Raw genomic sequence first — 16,522 nt, forward strand, 5'->3', positions numbered from 1 at the left:
CTCGCCCAGCTAATTTTTTGTATTTTTTAGTAGAGACGGGGTTTCACCGTGTTAGCCAGGATGGTCTGGATCTCCTGACCTCGTGATCCGCCCGTCTCCGCCTCCCAAAGTGCTGGGATTACAGGCTTGAGCCACCGCGCCTGGCCACTTGCATTTTTAAAAACTTTATTCTTCTCAAAGGTAAGAGATAAAATTAAAATACATGTTTCCTGCTGTGTAACTAACTTCCTATTTTTGTCAAACATGTTCCATAGGAGAATATTTAAAATTACATTAGAAGGCTTGCTAGGAGTCCATGTAGTATTTCACTAGCCCAATTAGTCTGTCTAACACTAATTTTTTATATTTTCAATGTACAATAAAACCTTTCTAAGTCAAATGTCTTACTCTTCAATTCCCACATTGTTATTAATAATAATTACCAAAGTTTATCTTTTAGTGTTGTCATCAGAGGCATATAACATTTTAATTATTTTATAAGAATATTTTTAAAGTATTTGTAACTTTCACTGTAAAACTCTAAAAATTTCCTTATTCCTATTTTTTAAATCATCCCCTCCATCATTAAGTACTAACTATAAACTACTATAAAACTTTTTATAACCATTTGTTTTATATATCATTATGAAAATCAAGTTTCTATAAATTTATAGAGCAACCAAATTTCTATAAATGGATTGTGACACATCACGAAATTTTAAACTTCTCTCCTATGCAATGAGGCCATTGCTGTAGTTAAATTAAGCACTACCAGAAGATTATCAAGAATTCCTGGGTGAATTTCAGGAAAATAGAATGGAGAGAAATGTTCAGATTATGTTACAGAATAAAAATTAATTTAATTTTAGGATTTTGCTGCTTAGAAACTGACCAATCAACTGTGAAGGAGGAGGGTATTTGTGCTGTTGTTTAAAAAGAAGTGATGTTGATGCCTCACTGCCTACCTAGGTCATCAAGTAAATAAAGCTGCCTCTCAAGGCACCAGGAAAAGTAAATAATTCATAGTAAGAGACGTTTGGGAAGTCTTTCCAAAGGCCTATTACTTAGGACTATTTTCCCTCCAAATCACAAAACAAGTGTCCGATTATCAAGAATAGAACATAGGTTTTTACTCAATAAAATGGTTTTTGGCTCAACTATCTTTTGCCTACCCCAAGGACAAATAAGATCATGCTGGGATATCAGTGTGCTATGGCAACCAGCCCAGTGTGTTTCTGTTGGAAAAGCTAGAACAATTAGAAGGTAAGAAGTTCTTTCTTCTCATTTCCCATTTCTATCTTCCCATTCTTCTCAGATCCTCTAGGACTTCAGACAAGATTGGGCGCATTCAAGGTAGTATGGCCATAGACAAGATCCTCCAGGACTTCAGAAGAACATTGTGTCCAGGGAAAGGATATCTGATTTGGACTCCAATAAGAGAAGTTAGGAAGAACTATTTTTTAACAACCATGTTGACCAAAAGAATACAGCAAACACAATGCTGTGAAACCTCTGAGGCCAACAGTTACTGCTGTTGGATTTCTATTGCAAATATTCTCCCTCCTTTTTGAGCTAGCATTCAAATAGCCTTGACTAAGATCATGTACAATGTATTAACAAATTAGATTTCTTTTAGATAAGAGCAGACAGAATGGTGAGATCTCTGGGAACCATGGCACTAAGATGAGCACTTCTTATTGACATTAATATAGCACATGACTCAGTGGTTCAACATTATTTTTTTTTCAAATAAAAATTACATAACATAATTTTAAAGTTTTAAACTATATTAGTAATTACAGGCAAATTTCAGTCCAGATATTATAAGCATAAGTAACATACAGCAAGTATTAATAAATATTTATTGAATAGAGGAATAAATTTCACCCTTTATAATGCCTGTCAAATTTACCATCTGCTCTCCATCTCCACAGCAACACCCTGAGTCTGGGCCTTTATTTCCTCTGCATGTGCTGATCACACAGCCTTCTGGCTCCTGGTTTCTTCCCTTCTGCAGTGCACCATGCATGTTTCTGCCATATAATCTTATTGAAATTACTTTTCTCCTGAACACACCATGACATCAGACCTAACAAATATTCTACATCAAACTTTCCCTATAATATGGTCATAATTTACTTATCCAAATTTCACTTAACACTAGTCTCCAAAATACTCCATGCCACTCCAGGCTCCATGTCTTTGACTATGCTTCTCCTCTCTATCTTCCTTTTGCTCCTCAGCTTCTACACCCTACCTAGGAAAAACCCGGGGCTCTTATTAATGAAATGCATGCACTGGCAAGGTAAGCTGCCAGGAGAGAACTGACACTGCATCTGTGAGACACAACAGCATCATCTGATTATTTTAAAGACTGATTGATGCAGATAACCTTGACTTAGAAAACCTCTTATTAGAATTTTATAAGAAATCTTAAAAGTCCATTAATATGTTATATATTTCATTAAACATAAAAATATCACAAACCTATTATTTTACATTTAATATTGGGTAAAAATCTATAAGAGCAGTTATTGCTGAAATAAAGCTTTCCAAAATGTTTGTACTAACTTTTACAAAATATAATTATAGTACATACTAAGTGATTCAAGTATTACCTCAGTGAATCAAACTTCAGTAAGCCCTGATAACATACAAATTATAAAGTTTATGTTAAGATTTCAAGAGATCAGTGTAAAAATTTTGAACTATAATAATTACCTCAATCACATTCATTGACATGATTATCACACAATTGCATATTAAATAGCATAGTGATTAGAAATGCTTTCTACATATTCACTAGAACAGGATGTCAAGTTGACAGCCTGTTCATATAATTTATCCAGACAGTAGGCTGGGCAGGGTCAGAGTAAGAACAAAGCAATAGAAGTAGCAAAAACAAACATAGAATGGGAGGTCACATTAAGGGGTAACTCATTCAATATTTTCATATATGCAAAAAGTCAATACTACTATATGTTTAAACTGCAACATTAATAATTCAGCAAGTCCTTGAGTGTCTACTGAGCGTAATGTAAAGTGTTTCTATTAGTGTGCACTATTAGCAAACGAATAGTAAAATACGATCTGTGTCCTTAAGGCAATTGTAATCCAGATGGCAAAGGAAAAGCAGGGAATAGACGAGAGGCAAATAAGTCAAGGTAGCATCTTACATTTTCTAAAGGAATAATTGCAAGGGCAATCATGAGAAAATTATCAGAAATACACAAAATCAATAATGAGTTTAAAACAAGGGTTCTGCTCACTATGCAACTATAAAAGATTATAAAAATTCCACCAAGAAAGAAAATAAAACACACACAAAAACTATGAACACTAGGAAGAAAACTGATCTCCCATCCCTGCTAATATTTTTCTTTACTAGAGATTTTTTTAAATTGCTGCACTTAAATCTTTTCCACATAATTAAAATAAATAATCATCGTTCTCACTGCTGTTATCTCACTCTTCAAAAGAAAACACTGTTAACTTTATATTATTTCAGACTTTCTTCTATACATATACTATATAATCAGCAGTTCTGAAAACTCTCTACCCTTAAAAAGTATTGAGCAGTATATCTAAACCAAAACAAAATATATCTTTTCAACCAAGAAAAATATATCAACCAAATAACACATGTATATAGATAGGTACCTATCTATATCTATATAGATATCTGCTCAACCAAAACAAAATATATCTTTTCAACCAAGAAAAATGTATCAACCAAATAACACATGTATATAGATAGGTACCTATGTATATCTATACAGATATCTGCTCAACCAAAACAAAATATATCTGCTCTATCAAAACATGTACATATGTATATATGCACATATATACATACATGTATACATAGTCCATTTATATTTTGATTTTAACATAAAAATAGAACCACATTCTACCAAAACTTGATTATTTTTCACCTAATACATCATGGACCTTTTTAAAAAATATGTGGTACTCTATTACTATTATATTTACGACCTTCAACAAATGATCTCTCCTGTTATTTACTTCTTTGTGTAGTCCTCCTCCACATCAATGCTGGAGTTGGCAAAGTGACATGTTTTTGCCAGTGGACTTTAGCAAGCATGGTGCAAGGAGAAGCTTAATAAGAGCTTCCATCTAGGACCTGTCCTCTTCAATTGTCCCTCTTAGAGGGTAACCACCATGCTATAAGAGCTGAGGGACAGACATCTGCATGAGAAGCCACATGAAGACAGATCCTGGAGGACAGCAGAAAGAAAGGCTTTCCTTGTGAAAATTTAACTACTTGACAAAGTTAAAGAAGCTTTTTTTTTTTAATCAAAGGACTTTTAAGAGCCTTTAATATGCTAAATCTGTATTACTAATCTCCAAGAAACGCATTTAGAATGAAATATTTTCCTAAATGCACTTGACCATGGGATCCTTTGCTGTCCATACGCAACTGGCATCACTGGGAATATGGTCTGGAAAACATTCAATGTGACCGAATGTGTCATACATAGCAATGGTAGATGTCCATGGATAATGTTGTGATAATGACTAACATTCCTCAAGCACTTATGTTTCTGGCACTATGCTAAGCGATTTATTGGAATTTTAATTTAATTCTCATAGCCATCCTAGCTGGTAAATTAACATAATCTCTATTTCACAAAAAAGAAAGCTAACACTTAAAGAAATAACTTGCCCAAGATCACACACTACCAAAGTGGTTAAGTTAGGGTTAGAACCCATGCAGTCGAATTCCAAAGACCCCATTCTAATCACCATGCTATCAGCAATCCCTACCCACGGCACCTAAAACAGTTCAAAGCCTTTCCCTTGTCTCATATATAATTTACTCTTGTTTACTCTTTTCTTCTTCCTAATATTTTCATTCTAAATTGAAAAGTAGGATATTTTCATTTTAAAATAAATTGGTAGGGAAAAGTAAATTATTCAGATGACTGTGTTTGGCGGCCAGGTTGAGAACTACAGGGTAGTAAAAGAACACGGTAGGGTACTGGAGAAAAAGTATTCAATTTACTTAGACCCAGCTCTGCCACTTGTTAGCATGTGGTTGCAGTATTTTTCTCAGTTGCAATGAAGGAAAAGAAAAAAAGATGAGAAAAATCTATCAACTGGTATTTACCACAGTGCCTACATACTGGTAACAAAAGTGGTCCAAAAACATATGGGTGTGACTGAAGTTGAAATGCCAAAATTAGACCAAAATTCTTATGTGCCCCTAAGTCAGAGGTTTTCTGTTTGGTTTTGGTTTCCTTTGCTTTACGGCAAACTTTTTTTTTTTTTTAATTCTGGAGCTAAGATCTTTGTTCAGTTCTCTAATTTAGTTTACCCTACTTTCAGAACTATGGGAAAACTGCCTCTAAATGATGAAAGAGCAAATGTTTTGCTTTTGTATATGTTTGAAATTTTCTCTTCAGTGAAGTATCTCAAAGCACTATAAAAGCTGACTGAACACAGCACTATTTGATACATAACTCAATTAAAAATGTCAAGAAGAAATAATAGTAAAAATTGTGTGTGTGTGTGTGTGTGTATATATATATATATAGTTTGTGGCTACAGCATGTAATGAAAAAATGCTGACAACCACTGTGGCAACTCAGTATGACTAGTTGATGATCAAAGGGTACAGCAACTACCACAGCAATGGGCATGTAAAAGACATACTGTTTTGCCCCTGTTGACTATAACTCAAGTAAAACAATGTGACTAAGATTATACACAAGCCATTAGCTCAAATTAACATCATATTAAAAAGTATTTTATTTAGTCTTCCTCTTCCATTTTCTACCATGAAAAAGGAACCAGGTTTATTGGGAGAGGCTCTTGAACACTTAGGAACACAAATACCCTGTAAACACTTTCTCCTTGCCGAACTAAACAAATTCAATTAAATTAAGGAATTAGCCAGTTGCTTGCGATTGGCTGTATTGGGAAAGATGAAGGAGGAGCAAATAGTTATTACTTTCTTCATTAAGGTATCCAAATCTTTCTCTTCCATGTTTTACCTAGGAGAAGTATATAAATTTTTGAGGTTTTGACATTCGCCTTGGCAAACTGTTCCTTGGGAATAGGCAAATTAAGGGTATCTGAGATTTTGCTACATCCAAGTATAAAAGCCATCTATATTCGTTTGCTAGGGCTGCCGTAACAAAGTACCACAGACTGGGTGGCTTAAACAACAGAAATTTATCTTCTCACAGTTCTCTAGGCTAGGAGTCTAAGATCAAGATTCATAGGAGTCTAAGATCAAGATTCAGGAGGGCTGGTTCCTTCTCAGAGCTCTGAGAGAATAGTTTCAGGCCTTTCCCCCTGGCTTGTAGATGGTGGTCTTCTCTCTGTGCCTTCACATTATCCTCCCTCTGTACGGCCTATCCAAATTTCCTGTTCTTACTAGGACACCAATCATACTGAATTAGGGCCCATCCTAATTACCCCATTTAACTTAATTACCTCTCTAGAGACCCTATTTCCAAATGATGCTACATTCTGAGGTACTGGGGGTTAGGCCTTCAACTTATGAATTTTGGATGGGACACAGTGCAGCCCATAATACCACTAAAGCTGCAGTAATCTAGTGTTCGGCAACCAACCTGGCTCTTTTTTCTCTTATATTAAGGTGGTTAAATATCATCCATTTATTCATAAACTATTAAATGCCAACTATGTCTTAGATACTAGATTTACAAAAATGAATATGACATGGCTGACTTAGGGGATTCACAGACTATTAGGAGAGACAAATAAACCTAAAACAGCAGAAATGAGTGTGTCTTAAGCTCTTTTAAAAACAAACCAAGGTAAATCAGAATATAAGCAATAAAATAAAATAAATGAATGCTATGAGAAAAAATAAGGAGGAATGTAAAAGAAAGCCCAATGTAAACATTATATTTCAATCATTTTACTATCAATAACCCCTCTTTCCTCTCTCCAAAACATAATAGCATATGGAAATGTGGTTTCCAAAGCACAGCTCTACTTTGACTCCTTAAAGTTTTTTGCATTCTAAGTGCTTTCCTTTTTGCAATGTTGGGGACAAAGAAAGACAGAAATGTTAAGAGAATCAAATTCCAATTAACTTGGGAGTTAAAGTCTTAGAGGAAGTCGCTGCCCTTTAATATGTTGGAATGAGACTTTCAACCTTTAAAGAGGTCTGCCAATAGAGGCTCAGATGTTCAACAGAAAATAGTAGGGCAAAGAGGGAAGTGCAATAAGAAAATGTAAGTAAACACAGTTAATGGTAGTCATGTGTGCTAATAGGGCCATAATAATAAAAACAACAGATCTTGACTGTACAAAATTCTATTTGATTCTCCCCAATCAGAAACTATGTGGATATTATGAATATAGTTGTTTTTCTTGGTTTAAAAATATTATAGTAACCAAAGGAGAAATAAATAGTTCAGTATGACCACGCTGATTCATATTAACTGGGCTAAGAGTCAATTTGTTTTAGCAGAGGCTGAATTATAAAATTATTTTTAAAATAAAGTTTTCAATAATACTGTCTTATACTAGTACAGCAGAATGTAACCTAGACGTTGTTTTGTAGCTGAATATGAGGCTAAAATTAGCACAGCAAAAATTTCTATCCTGGTTCCTCCCAAAGTACTTCAAAGTCCTATAAGAATGTTTAATCCCTAAAGTATTTTAAGCATTTCTTTTTCAATTACACATTGTTTTTGAAGAAAGGTTTATTACAGAAAAATCAAACATCTGCTTAGACCCTTTCACCAATAACTAATTCCTGATTGATGAAATCTAAATTCAATAAATCACACTATATTACAATAAATTCTTTGGAGCTCTATAATCTGGTGACATGAAGAATATCTGCTCTAATTACCATCTTGTGACTAGCTCGATACGATTTCCATGAAGTTGGCCTTTCTGAGGTGCTACCTAAAATTGTATGACATATTAGAAGTTCTCATAGTGAAAATAACAAGTTTTAGTCTTACTTTTCTTTACATGCTTTTTCTTGACCTGTTCTTCCTTTTCTCTCAACCCATCATTATCATGGGTAAAAAATTGTTAAAAATCAGATATTATAAACATAGTAGGGGAGCTTACCAGGATTCCCTTTATAAAAACATTTTAAATAAAAATATAGTCAACACAAATTATGGCAAGCATAATTAGGATTTCTCTTCTACTGCTTTTTTCGTTTTGTTTTGTTTTTGAGACAGAGTCTCGCTGTGTCGCCCAGGCTGGAGTGCAATGGTGCAATCTCAGCTCACTGCAACCACTGCCTCCTGGGTTCAAGCGATTCTCCTGCCTCAGCCTCCCGAGTAACTGGGACTACAGGGGCGTGCCACCATGCCTGGCTCATTTTTTGTGTTTTTAGTACAGACAGGGTTTCACCGTGTTAGTCAGGATGGTCTCGATCTCCTGACCTCGCTATCCACCCGCCTCAGCCTCTCAAAGTGCTGGGATTACAGGCAAGAGCCACCATGCCGGCCTCTTCTACTACTTTCTACAAGCAGAGGAATCCCACCTATATTCCTCTTATAAGCCCCCAGTGTTTTAACACAGTTCAATACATAAAGGAAACAACATGGCATAATGAAAAGAATGCTGACTCTGGAGTCCAAAAAACCCATACCAATTTTCAACAAGTTACTTAAACTTTCTAAGTCTCAGTTTCCTCAACTGTGAATGACAGATAATAACATCTATCTTTTAGGAATGTTTTAAGGATTAAAAATAATGCAAATAAAGCATTGGCAAACAAAAGGTACTCAATGAATTATACCTCTAGGTATCACTAACAAAGTATTTATCATTTGGACAATTAAGAATGTATTTCATGATCTTACAGTTCTGAAAAGAGGGGGCACAAGAGTAAGGCTTCATCAGATTCTAATGCCCTAGTTATTCCATCCTTATTTACTCTTCACTGATTAACTTTCTGATTTAGTAGCTTAATCTACTACCACCACTTTCAATTGCTCACCATCAATTTATTCCTTAATCCCTTTTACAGTATAAATTTGGGTCTCATCATCCACTCTCCATGACCTTATAAATGACAACTCTATCAGTTCTTTCTCTATGGTCTTTATTTTTCTGTAACCTGAAGCAAGAGTCTTTCTTTCTGAAACTCTACTTCTTGACCTCACTGACTTGAATATTCTGGTTCTATCACCTATGTAACCAATTTTCTATATTTCTCCAACAATCTATTTGATTTACACATTTTTATCTTCCCTTCTTCCCCCATGCATTTCTATAATATTTTCACCTTCCTCTCCATTTCCCTATCAGGACTCACTTGAAGTTTCATGATTTTCCAAAATAGTCTCTCCCTTTTCTTAACTACTAATGGGTGCACTGCTGCGGGGGCTATTTGTCACCTTGTCCACAATTGTGACATCTACTGATTAACAAATCAGCAGGAACCTTGAAATTTAGAACAAAAGAGCATGTATGTGTCTGGCAGGTTTGAGAGGTTCAGATTGTCCCCGTAGGAAGGGCATGGGGAATGCAGTCTGGGTGTGTTGATTATAACCAAAACCCTAACTGAATTAATTAAACGTTAATTTACATTTAAAGGGGGGGAACATAAGAGTTCAAAAAGATAAATAAAAAGTTTACAATTGCTTTCCCAATTTAAGCACTTTTAAGGCTTACACTATTCTCTTAAATTTGCAAGCCTATACATCACGCAACATAAGAGTAAATATAAATATTCTAATAGGCTAGAACCTAATTTGCATGATACAGTTTAATAATTCATATATGTTTTCATTAAGTCAAGTATAAATGACTGAATGAATTCTTAAGTGACTGAATGAATTCTATGTATTTATATGAGAAAGCAACTGTTTGTCAACTAGCAAAAGACTCTTTGTTCAAGAAAACACCAAACAAATATCCCTTAACATTACTACTAAAAAGCTACCCTGATGCAAGGCTCACAACAAAAATAATTCAAACTAAAATGGAAAAGTGCTGTGTTTCCAAAACTCTTTGATCTCTTGTATGTGGTACACTTAACATTCTTTACAAGGTACAAACAGGATTCAATAATGCAAACTGATCTTGAACACTCAACAAATTAAAATGTAAATTATATTAAGTGCATTATATGAACAACAATTTTAAGTTCACCCACGCTATCCCACCTCACTCCAAGATCACAGTATTTATTAAAATAGCAAAAGATATGACACATCAGCACAGAACAGACCAGTGATAATTATAATAGGGTTACCAAAAATTAAAACTCAGTGTGCAAAGAGGAAAAATACTTAATAAGATGCTCAAATAAAATGATTAAATTTACTTCTCAGTAATATGGGGTGAAGAAATTAAGAAAAACATTAGGGTACTGATTAGAAAACATGGGCATTACATCAGATAGGAATTGAGTTTAAACTTTGTGTACTTTATTGATGGTGAACAACTGTCTTAACCTCTGAGTCTCAGTTTGTCTGTAGAATAAACAATTTTTACCTCATAAAGTTATATAGGGACTAAATGAAATTAATTATGCAAAATACTTAGTACTTAAGCACATATTAAGATCTTTATAATTGTATTCAGTCCAAAAAGACCTAGACATTTTTAGAGCCAATCTATTTCAAATCTTCCAAGGAAGAGATTAATTGCCAGAGCACATGCAAAGATGGAAAGCTTCTCTTTCAGTCTCTCTTTTCACAAAGCTGGCATATTCAGAAATCAAAACCTTAAAAAGGTAATATAAAAGGAACACTAAAGATCAGTCTCATATAGCAAATTAAATATAGCACTATTTTAAAGAGATATGCTATTATCAAGTTGCCTTTATCCCTAAGACAGCAATTGTTTGATGAAAGCTACTTGGAAATGTAACACAATTCATCAACCAATAGGTAAAAGAAGGAAAACTATATGATCATCTCAAGTTACATTAAGAGGGCATGTGAGCAAACTAAGTATCTGTCTTGGTTCCTCCTGAAAAGGCATAGAAGACTATTTCCTTAACATACCACAAATAAAAATTTTGAATACACAACTATGAAACCCTAAAGGTGTTTCCATTTAAATGAGAAATAAGCCAAGGATCCTCACTGTTCACTGCTATAACTTAACATTATTCTAGAAATTCTGATCAACGTCCTAAGAAAAAGAAATAAGGATTAAGTGTTGGCAAGAAGACAAAATCATCACCATTTACACGTGCTATAATTGAGTTACTACAAAACACAATAAAAACTATCAGAATTAAGAGTTTCATAAAATGACCAGTTAGAAAACAGTATATGAGAATTAGCCATCTTTCTATGTTCCATCAGGTACATAGAATCCTCTTTATAAAATAATTTTAAAAGTTCCATTCCCAATAGAATCAGTAAGTTTTAAAATATCAAAAATACCACTTGAAAAATGGGCAGAACTCACATGAAGAAAACTACAAACTATAAAATACAAGAAGTAAACTCAAAACTACATCTTTGAGTCATAAAAGATGACTTCAATAAATAACAGCATTGTATTAATAGAGATAGTACAACTTTCTCCAGAAAATTCACTCAGATATTCCAGTGAGGTTCTTTTAGAATCTTTACTGCCTTTCATGTAACATGAATAAAGAAATATATGAGAAATGCTGAAAATGTTTTAACAAAGACAATAGTAGGTATTCACACAACCATTTAGTGAAATACATTAAAAACTCACAATAATTAAGACAGTTTGGAATCACTAGAGCAAAAATAAATAGCCCAATTAAACTAAATAGAAAAAGTCATATACCCATATCTATAGAGTATATACACGTGATTTGGTATTTAAAACCTCTGAAGAAGATAATTGTTCAATAAGTAGCATTAAAATAACTGAACCATCACTCTGTTAAAATACACTGCAAACAGACTAAAGATGTAAATTTTTTTAAAAACTGTGAAATTAATATAAGGAAATAGAGGTGAACAGTCATATAATTTGGGAATACAAGCCCTTTCTAAGTAGCAAGGTATCATAAAATAAAAATTTGATAAGTTTAAACATATTAAAATGTTAGCAATCTGTTTAAAAAGAAAATTCACATCAAAAACAAAATTAAGATAAAAATGACAAACTAGGGAAATTATCTGCAATGTAATTTGACAAGGACCTAATAGTATGTATATACAAAGAGCTCTCATAACTTAGTATTTAAAAATCTCCAGTGTTATAGTAGACAAAGGACACTAATAGGTAATTCACAAAAGAAATAAGGATCTCTGGGTGGAGACATTATAAGTGTTATTTACCATTTATGCTTTCCTGAATTTTTCAAATTTCCTACAATGATTATTATAATAGTAATTAAGAAAATATAGAATGTTTACAATATGGCTGTGACTATAATAATAATGTCCAAAATCATGCTAACATCAATATTTCCACTCTTTTAGGCTGCACCAAAATTAGGGATGACTTTCCTCTCTAGAAAAGAATCATACTTTAATTATTTAATCACAATGAAAGAAATTTTCAGAACTCTAGAATACAATCAGACAAAACTTTTCACTTCTTCTTTATTTATGACCAAGTTACAAGGCCAAATAATATTTGGATAAGCTATTCTGTTTTCAGCCCCCTATGAAAGCTTAGAGTCAAGGCTGAGGAACAAGCCCTGGACCTCAGAACCAGCAGGACTCAATTTTACCTATATCCAAATCCTGAGCCAGAAATTTCAAAAAGAAAAAAAAAAAAGGTGGTGAGGTGAGGACAGCTATTACCCTTCTCAAGATAGAAAATGTGGGCCTTTGAGAACTTCTAGTCACAACTCTTCTCTGTCTCATTTAGGAGACAGAGGAATGATTTTATCCTCAAATGTATTTATAAGGCATATATCCAAAGGGCAAGCAAACAAGATTTCTTCTGAGCAAAGATACCTTAAATAGGAGATTTTCAAGTGTTAAATGTTCTTTTCCCTTAGTGCAGATATGCAGCCTAACTCTGAGAAGGTCAAAAAGTCTATGGCAGGACTTGGCTCTCAACAATAAGCAATAGTCAAACTGCTAATTCCATCTGCTCCCCTCCAAAAAATGACAAAGCATTACATGATGATGCCAGGGATCTCAGGCTCCATTTAAGGAATTTTTCTGAGCAGTATCCATTTTCACAATGTTAACATGCTCTCTAACTTTTTTAAGTACTTCAGAAGTACTTCAGAGAACCAATTTGGATACTATATGCCAACTTTGATGATGATAACAAAGAAATATACTGTCTTTAACATTATATTCTTAGAGATGTCGCTTCCAGAAATGTCTTCCTTTCTTACTAGTCAAAGCTCTGAATTCCATCCACTTCTAGCTCCTCAGGGTCTTAGTTCCAATAATTATCTCATCTTTCCTAAATTGCTTAAGAATCTCTTCCCACTTGTCTCTACTCTCTCTTTCCTTATGCATGTAAACAAACAAACATAACATTCCTTCAAACAATATTCCTCTGCAATAGTTTTCAATCATGGCTGCACACTGGAATTACTTAAGGAACTATAAAAAAGTATCAATGCAAGTAATCAATAGTGATAGAAAGTAGACAGTGGTTTCCTGGGGATAAGAGGAAAAGATTATAAAGGGACACAGGAAACTTTTGGAGGTGAATATTATTTTGATTATGGTGATGGTTTTGCAGGTATAAACATATTTCAAATATCAAATTGTACACTTTAAATATATGTAGTATATTACATATCAATTACACTTCAACAGAAAAGCTGTTGAAATAAATATTGATATCTGGGTTCAACACCCCCCACACCAAATTGGTATAGGGGTTCTCTCTGGAAAACAAAATTCTTTAAAGCTCCTGAGATTATTGTAAATTATTATTACAATATTGTAAATAAATGCATAGCCAAGATTGAGAACCGCTGCTCAATGAAAGCTATAGCTATCACTTTCTCCCTTCTTTATTTCAGTTCTCTCAAAAAGTCTCAATCAAGCATGTCTACTTTATCACACCCATTCTTTCTCAATCTTCTGAAGCCTGGTTTCTGAACCACTCAGTTAAAACTGTTCTTGTTAAAGTTACCTATGGAGTCCTGACAAATTCAGTGGTCACTGGGGCCCTCTCCTAACTTGACACCTCCTTGCAGCATTCAAAAATGTTAACCTGTTCCTCCTCCATTGGAAAATCTCCCCACCCTTGGCATCTTTCCTGATGGTCCTCCTACCTTGCTAGCTACTGTTCCTCTAACTTTCAGAAAATTCTTCTCCCTACTTCTGCTATTTATGAGAGTCTGTTCTCTAGCTGCCACTTTCGTCATGCTAAAGGCTTTCCCTGAGTCATTTCAACACAACCAAATCAATACAGCTTCAATTCAACCCCCAATCATCTCTTTAATCCTGATTTTCACATCCATAGATACAAACATCTATCTATATATTCACCTGAAGTTCCACTGCTTCTTCAAATTCAAAACAGAATTTATCATCTTCCTTCTATTTATGTGTTCCTCATTTCCAATCAACAGAACCCCAAGTCAAACCTTCAGAGTCCTGAGTCCCCCTTTCTTCTCATAGGTGATTAGGACTTGTCAGTTTTTCCCTCACACTGCCACAGTAAAGGTCTAAAATACAAATCCAATAAATGGCTTCTCATCTATCACGTTCAATCCAATCACTTTAGCTAAGGATACCATTCCCTGATCTGGCCCTCTACCACCCTCACTATCTTCATCTGGCACCATTTCCCTACTAATCCCTGCATTCAAGCCACATCAATGTCAATGTTACTGACTTTGTCAACTGTCAATGTCAATTGACACTGACTTGTCATTGTCAATGACTTATCTAAATCGCCACAGTTTCTCAGGCCTCCTTGCCTTCTCATTTATTATATCCTCCTCTTGGGAAGTTACTTACCTCCTGCACTTGGCAAAATTATATCATCCTTCACATCTTGGCTGTGTGCTCCCAACTCCACCTACACTCAAGGCAAGTTAACCATCTCCTATTCTAAACTCTTCTACTACGCTAGGCATATCTCCATTCCCACTGACTACATAGTATTATAATTGTTAATTTACTGTAATGTTACTAACACCTTGTATATTAGATAGTAAATTCCTTGAAGACAAGAGCTATGACATTCATTTCTGTATTCCTAGTACCTACTCAGCCTGGAAGAGTGAAAAAAATAAATTTATGCTTGACATAATTGCAATTATTTATAAAATATAAACGATACCCCAAAAGAGGTCTTGAATACTGATTTCTTAAAATTTCTTAAGATCCATTATAAAATAAATATTAGGCAAGAGGATGCTGAATGAAACAGTACATATATTAAACTCATTGTCAAAAAGACACCAGTCTAAAAAATACAACCCAGAGCAAATTTCATAAAACAGAAATACAACAAAGAAAGGAAGCACAGCAAGGATAAACGCTGACCCAGCTAATGCCTCATCGGGTGTCTGTATCCAGGTACTGCTAATGCCGATGACTAAGAAGGTTTCTAATCCTTCTAATCCCTCTACGGTAATTTCAATAAATTGAATAAGGATAAACGAGTCAAATCCAGAATTTGTTTCCTAAATATGTGATGCTTTTCCCCCTTGCCACTTGGTTTGATTGAACTGATTATTTGAATAGCTAACTTTGAAGCTACTATTGGCCAAGCAGATCTTAAATGTTTTTCCTTCCTTGCCTTTGCCTGCACTTCAAAAATATGGGGGTTTAGACTACTATTCATCCTGTAAACCTTAAAATGTGTTCACCTAAAGAAAAAAAAATACTTAGAAATGTTGGGGGAGGTGGGGTGCCTGTGGATGTTAGCAGAAGAATGTTCTCATGGAAAACAAGCCTCCCAGTCTTTCTGACTGTATGCCAGTAAGATATGAAAGCTGAAAACCTCAAACTGTCAAGTGTTACATGAACCAAAGAGGTGGCCCACCTGCTCCAAAAAACTACTGTGTGACCCAAGGATAAATAATTTGCAAAAGGTCAGCTTGGCCCTACTGCCTGTAGCGCAGTCTCTGAGATAAGGAGTAGCTGCTGGTGGAACGATTTCCCCCTACCTGAAGAGCGCCGCGGCTGCCAGGCTTGTGATAGTGTATTTCTCAGAGAGCAGATTCTGTGCAGTACTAAACCACTTAGGCAAAATTAAAATCTTTCAGGAAGGTCTAAACTCATAAAGCACACATGTGCAAGCTGACGGGCGGACACCAAATTTCGCTCTGAAGCATACAAACTTGGGGGTGTTTTAATGCAACCATTTGGAGCCAAAGCCCCGAGGATTCCCGAGTATGTTAAAATGAGCCTCGGGAGAGGAATAACTCATAGAAAGAAAGGGCAAGGGCTCAAGAAGAGATTTTCAGCGTAATAACCCATGAAGGAAGCGTGGCTGCTGTCTGAACCTCTCCGCCCTGCAGGGGACCCAAGAACGACTCAGGCCAACACTATCCTCCCAAGGGGCGGGGCCGGGGGGTCGATAGTGACCATTGTGGCCACCAGACCGGACGGACAGCGGCGGCCTCGCGGGAGCGGAGAGCGCGGATGGGAGAGGAGGCAGAGGCCGGAGCATCCGCCGCGGCAGGGAGGGGACC

At 35.1% G+C, this 16,522-nt stretch overlaps 1 protein-coding gene across 2 annotated transcripts in view; it reads right to left on the bottom strand.

Moving 5' to 3' along the window:
- The window catches only part of FAM126A (family with sequence similarity 126, member A), an 82,758-nt gene that overhangs the window by 65,558 nt on the left and 678 nt on the right, over positions 1-16,522 (bottom strand). The gene's annotated exons all lie outside the window — the stretch shown is intronic.

This window comes from Mandrillus leucophaeus, unplaced genomic scaffold, assembly GCF_000951045.1.
Source record: "Mandrillus leucophaeus isolate KB7577 unplaced genomic scaffold, Mleu.le_1.0 Scaffold140, whole genome shotgun sequence".
NCBI lineage: Eukaryota > Metazoa > Chordata > Mammalia > Primates > Cercopithecidae > Mandrillus > Mandrillus leucophaeus.